The sequence below is a fragment of the Pan troglodytes genome, chromosome 14 (genome assembly GCF_028858775.2).
Source record: "Pan troglodytes isolate AG18354 chromosome 14, NHGRI_mPanTro3-v2.0_pri, whole genome shotgun sequence".
NCBI lineage: Eukaryota > Metazoa > Chordata > Mammalia > Primates > Hominidae > Pan > Pan troglodytes.
In genome coordinates, this window is record NC_072412.2 from 43,664,881 (window position 1) to 43,670,653 (window position 5,773).

General features: G+C 44.0%; 1 pseudogene; it reads left to right on the forward strand.

The window, feature by feature from the left end:
* Window positions 1-1,966: 1,966 nt before the first annotated feature.
* LOC129136822 (SWI/SNF-related matrix-associated actin-dependent regulator of chromatin subfamily E member 1-like) lies at window positions 1,967-3,272 on the forward strand (annotated as a pseudogene).
* The last annotated feature ends 2,501 nt before the right edge of the window (window positions 3,273-5,773 follow it).

Sequence of the window (5,773 nt, forward strand, 5' to 3'; positions counted from 1 at the left end):
TACTTATTTACTATCAAGTATTACATATTGCGTATATCAAATACCCCATATATCTTAGCCTGAGTTCCTCAAAATAAGAGATAAAACTCACATGCAGAGTGTACTTGAAAAAATGGAGCCAGTGGGCATGAATGTCAGCAGGGGCAGTGAAATAGGGAAGGAAGGAAGACACTAAGATGAGTACTGAGTTGGCTATCACTGCGGCACCTTTAAAAATGTTTTCCAGGGCCAGCACAGTGGGTCATGCCTGTAATCCCAGCACTTTGGAAGGCCGAGACAGGTGGCTCACCTGAGGTCAGGAGTTCAAGACCAGCCTGGCCAACAGGGTGAAACCCCGTCTCTACTGAAAATACAAAAATTAGCTGGGCGTGATGGTAGGCACCTGTAATCCCAGATACTTGGGAGCCTGAGGCAGGAGAATCACTTGAACCTGGGAGTTGGAGGTTGCAGTGAGCCGAGATTGTGCCATTGCACTTCAGCCTGGATGACAAGAGCACGACTCCGTTTCAAAAATAAATAAAAAAATAAAAATAAAAATGTTTTCCAGGAGGCCAGGTGTGAAGGTTCATACTTGTAATCCCAGAACTTTGAAAGCCAAGATGGGCAGAGCAGTGAGCCAAGATTGCACCACTGTACTTCAGCCTGAGTGACACAGGGAGACTTTGTCTCACAAAAAAAAAAAAAAAAAAAAGTGTCCTGCTATCACTATGCTTTAGAATTGATTGCCACAATTTGAATAATATTAATCTAATTCTGATTAAATACCTTTCAATTAATATGTTATAGAGTTGTTTAGATTTACTGAGCACAACCTCATTAATACATGTGAAAATGTGTCTGAAATTCCTTCCTTCCGGTGGGTTCTTGGTCTTGCCGCCTTTCAAGAATGAAGCCACCGACCCTCCCAGTGAGTGTTACAGTTCTTAAAGATGGTGTGTCCACATTTTGATCCTTCAGATGTGTCCGGAGTTTCTTCCTTCTGGTGGGTTCGTGGTCTTGCGGACTGCAAGAGTAAAGCCGCAGACCTTTGCAGTGAGTGTTACAGCTCTTAAAGATGGTGCGTCCAGAGTTGTTTGTTCCTCCTGGTGGGTTCGTGGTCTCACTGACTTCAAGAGTGAAGCCGCAGACCTTCGCAGTGAGTGTTACAGCTCTTACAGGCAGCACGTGTGGAGTTGTTTGTTCCTCGCGGTGGGTTCGTGGTCTCGCTGACTTCAGGAGTAAAGCTGCAGACCTTCACAGCTATTGTTACAGCTCATAAATGTAGCAGGGACCCAAAGAGTGAGCAGCAGCAAGATTTATTGTGAAGAGCGAAAAAACAAAGTTTCCACAGCCTGGAAGGGCACCTGAGTGGGTTGTAACAGCTGACTAGGGTGGACAGCTTTTATTCCCTTATTTGGCCCCGCCCACATCCTGCTCATTGGTCCATTTTACAGAGCGCTGATTGGTCCATTTTACAGAGTGCTGATTCGTCCGTTTTTACAGAGTGCTGATTGGTGCATTTACAAACCTTTAGCTAGACACAGAGTGCTGATTGGTGCTTTTTTACAGAGTGCTGATTGGTGCGTTTACAAACCTTTAGCTGGACACAGAGCGCTGATTGGTGTGTTTTTACAAAGTGCTAATTGGTGCATTTACAAACCTTTAGCTAGACACAGAGCGCTGATTGGTGTGTTTGCAATCCTGTAGCTAGACAGAAAAGTTCTCCAAGTCCCCACCCGACCCAGAAGCCCAGCGGGCTTCACCTTTCAAAAACACAGTAAGATCTCACAAATTGAGACTGCATTAATCACCAGGATTCATGGACTGAGAGTAAATTTGAATTTGTATTACCTTTTTTTTTTTTTTTTTAAAGGGTCTGCTTAGAAACTAAGCACGTAAAGGGAAGTGAAGCTGGAGCTGCAGGCGCTTTTTCTGCCCATGGTGTCTCAGATTCATTCTTAAGGAACTGAGAACTTAATCTTCCAAAATGTCAAAAAGACCATCTTATGCCCCACCTCCCACCCCAGCTCCTGCAACACAAATGCTCAGCACACCAGGGTTTGTGGGATACCATCCATACAGTCAGCTCGCCGACAGCAACTACAGGCTGGGAGGAAACCCGCCCACCAACAGCCGGGTCAGGGCATCCTCCGCTATTACCATTCCAAAACCCTGAAAGCCAGCAGATAAGCTGCTGATGCCCTACATGAGGTACAGCAGAAAGATCTGAGACCAAATAAAGGCTTCCAACCCTGACCTAAAGTTGTGGGAGATTGGCTAGATTATTGGTGGCATGTGGCAAGATCTCACTGATGAAAAACAAGAATATTTAAACGAATACAAAGCAGAAAAGATAGAGTACAATGAATCTATGAAGGCCTATCATAATTCCCCCGTGTACTTTGCTTACATAAATGCAAAAAGTCGTGCAGAAGCTGCTTTAGAGGGAGAAAGTGGACAGAGACAGTCTCGCTTGGAGAAAGGAGAACCGTACATGAGCATTCAGCCTGCTGAAGATCCAGATGATTATGATGATGGCTTTTCAATGAAGCATACAGTCACTACCCATTTCCAGAGAAACTACCTCCTCATCAGTGAAATCCTTAGTGGGAGTGTGGTGGCAGACGTTCGGTCAGTTGTCACAACAGCTAGAATGCAGGTCCTCGAACGACAGGTCCAGTCCTTAATGGTTCATCAGCGAAAACTAGAAGCTGAACTTCTTCAAATAGAGGAACGACACCAGGAGAAGAAGAGGAAATTCCTGGAAAGCACAGATTCACTTAACAATGAACTTAAAAGGTTGTGCCGTCTGAAAGTAGAAGTGGATATGGAGAAAATGGCAGCTGAGATTGCACAGGCAGAGGAACAGGCCCGCAAAGGGCAGGAGGAAAGGGAGAAGGAGGCAGCAGAGCAAGCTGAGCGCAGTCAGAGCAGCATCCTTCCTGAGGAAGAACAAGCAGCCAACAAAGGCGAGGAGAAGAAAGAAGACGACAACATTCCAATGGAGACAGAGGAGACACACCTTGAAGAAATGACAGAGAGCCAACAGAATGGTGAAGAAGGCACGTCTACTCCTGAGGACAAGGAGAGTGGCAGGAGGGGGTGGACAGTATGGCAGAGGAAGGAACCAGGGATAGTAACACTGGCTCAGAGAGCAACAGCCCAACAGTGGAGGAGCCACCAACAGATCCCATACCAGAAGATGGGAAAAAACAATAAATGTTGCCTTGTTTTATGTGTTCTAAATACTTTTTTAAATGAAAAAATGTTTTTTGGTTTAAAAAAAAAAAGAAATTAAGCATGTAGGCAAGGCGCAGTGGCTCACGCCTGTAAACCCAACACTTTGGGAGGCAGAGGTGGGTGGACCACTTGAGGTCAGGAATTCGAGACCAGCCTGGCCAACATGGTGAAACCCTGTCTCTATTAAAAATACAAAAATTATCTGGGCATGGTGGCCCACGCCTGTAGCCCCAGCTACTCGGGAGGTTAAGCAGGAAAATTGCTTGAACCCGGGCAGTGGAAGTTGCAGTGACTCAAGATTATGCCACTGCACTCCAGCCTGGGTGACAGAGCAAGATCTATCAAAAAAAAAGAAAGAAAGAAAAAAAAAGAAAAGAAAAAAAGAAAAAAAAATTTGAGAAATTAAGCATGTAAAACCTGGCTCCAAATAGCATTTTAAAATATTTATGTCTATCATTAGCTATATACAATTATATCTTGGCAGTTGTCTCTAAAACTGGCCATAATATGAGCTGGCTACAGTAGCTGGTAATCCCAGTTACTCAGGAGGCTGAGTGCGGGAGGATTGCTTGAGCCCAAGAGTGGGAGACCAGCCTGGGAAAAATAGTGAGACCCCGTCTTTAAAAAAACAAAACTAAAACTGGCCATAATAAACTTCAATAGTCATTTGCTGAAGGAATTAAAATTTTAAATTGTAGTTGCAAAGCAACTTAATAATTAAGGAATGGGTCTTCTCTGATCCTCTAATAGCTTGATTCTAGTCATTGTGTATAGTTTAAATTTATTAAAGTATGTTTTAGAGAATCATTCTATAAATCAGATGTTCGTCTACATCTAAATGCCTCCAGGCAGTCTGAATTTATGATGCTTCTTTTGGTAAAAATAGGGAAAATCTAAGGATAGAACAATAAGATTCTATTGAATATTTCACAAGTAGTTACAATAGACTTCTTATACCTTTAAGTCCCTTCAAATTGAGATTGTATGTTTCAGCTGGCTAATGTCTTTTAATCTACATACCTTCTTTTAACATCCAAGATACTTATATACTATAAAACGCACCCATTCTGAAGCAGGATATATTCCTGACCCTTTCACTAGCAGGAACTGGAGTGCACGGATGCTAGAACTAGCTGGCTGCTTCGGTGCTGGCAGGGGTGGACTCTACTCACTCGGTACCACTGCATTCCACCCCTCACAGGAGGCGGAGCTGAAAAGGGGACAGAGTGGGAAGGTGATCTTCCCCTGGAGTCTGGCTGTCCCTGGCCTGACTCCTTTCCAAAGCTATGCTATCAAACTCTCCCTCTGAAGTCAGGAACTGCTTCTCTCCAACGTCCAACTGTAGTCTCTGACATCCAGCTGCTTCTCTTTTCTGCTGGCTGAGTTCTGGGGTTTTTATAGGTATAGGATGGGTGGGCAGGGTGGGCCATGGGTGCTTTTGGAAAAGGCAACATTTGAGCAGGAAAACAGGAATGTAAGTTCTCACTTTGGGCCATGGCATTAGGCTTTTCGGCTTGAGGGTGGGGCCATTGCCAGGGACCTGCCCTCTTCTTCCCAGAATTTCCCTGCCTCCTGTCTCTATCAATTCTAAGTATACAATTCGATGAATTTTACTATATTTACAGAGTTGTGTACCATAATCCCAATCTAATTTTAGGACATTTCCATTATCCTAAAAAGAAACCTCATGTCCTTTTACAGTTATCCCCATTGCCTGCCCTAGGCACCACCAAATTTTCTGTCTTTATATATTTGCCTTTCTTAGACATTTAATATAATAAACATAATGCTTTAAAGGATCATCCATGTTGTTAACTTGTGTCTTTTAAAACCAACATACATGGTGGTTCTGACTGGTATCTCCTAATGATCTCATTTGAATTTCAAGGCAAAATTTCTGCCATGTACAAAGTTAAATAAAGCCAATTTAAAGAATTTATAGAATCAGGTACACAAAACTAAAATGGATGTTCCTAACAAAGAAGAATCTGTCATTTTTTCCTTATTTTATTTTATTTTTTTGAGACGGAGTTTCACTCTTTCATCTAGGCTGGAGTGCAATGGCGCTATCTCAGCTCACTGCGACCTCCACCCCCAGGGTTCAAGCCATCCTCCTGCCTCAGCCTCCTGAGTAGCTGGGATAATAGGCACCCACCACCATGTCCAGCTAATTTTTTGTATTTCTGGTGGAGACGGGGTTCTGCCATGTTTGCCAGGCTGGTCTCGAACTGCTGACCTCAGGTGATCCACCCACCTTAGCCTCCCAAACTGCTGGGATTACAGGCGTGCGCCACCGCGCCCAGCCTTTTTTCCATCTTTAATTATTTGCCAATAATAAAAACAGGCTCAGCATGTTAAAATATTGAAAATACGGAACTACAGAAAAGTGTAGTTCAAGTGATTATCCTGCCTCAGCCTCCCAAGCAGCTGGGACTGCAGGTGCGGGCCACCACACCCAGCTGATTTTCTATCTTTAGGCAGAGACAGGGTTTCACCATGTTGGCAGGCTGGTCTCAAACTGCTGACCTCGGTGATCCAGCCACCTCAGCCTCCC